Genomic DNA, 550 nt, shown 5'->3' with positions numbered 1-550 from the left:
CACAGACCGTAAGATCACAGCTTGATGAATTTCCTCCAAGCGAGTCCCCTCAGGTAACCAGCCCCAGACCAAGAAACAGAAGCCTTTCTCGTGTCCCCACCCCCGTCACTACGCTGCAGCCCCAAGAGTCCCCCCCATCCTGACCTCTAGCCGCACGCATTCGTTGCGCTTCGTTTTGAGTCCTCTTCCGTCGAAGGACACTTCAGTGTGGAAAAACGCAAGGGGATCTGTTTTGAGTGGCCCTGTCCCTCCTCCCCTCTGTCCTTGCAAACAACAAACACGGCTGGTCTGTTACACATGGGACATTGGGCCAGAGGCTGTGGCCACACGTGGTTGCCCAAGAGACATTACAGAACAGCAGCCTGGGGGCCGTGTGTGGAAACTGGGCGGCGGGGGGCGGGGGTTGCCTCACCAGTGTCTGACAGGCCTGAGCCTCTCATCTGTCTTCTCCTGATTTGTCCCTGGGAGAAATTTGCCCTTCCTGGCAGAGCTCCAGGCTGCGATGTTCTGTCACTTAGGTCCCACCTGGTCTAGCCTCTCAGGGCCCTCC

Source organism: Pteropus vampyrus, unplaced genomic scaffold, assembly GCF_000151845.1.
Source record: "Pteropus vampyrus isolate Shadow unplaced genomic scaffold, Pvam_2.0 Scaffold13, whole genome shotgun sequence".
Lineage (NCBI taxonomy): Eukaryota > Metazoa > Chordata > Mammalia > Chiroptera > Pteropodidae > Pteropus > Pteropus vampyrus.
The sequence above is the reverse complement of the archived record's forward strand: the minus strand, read 5'-3'. Positions refer to the sequence as shown.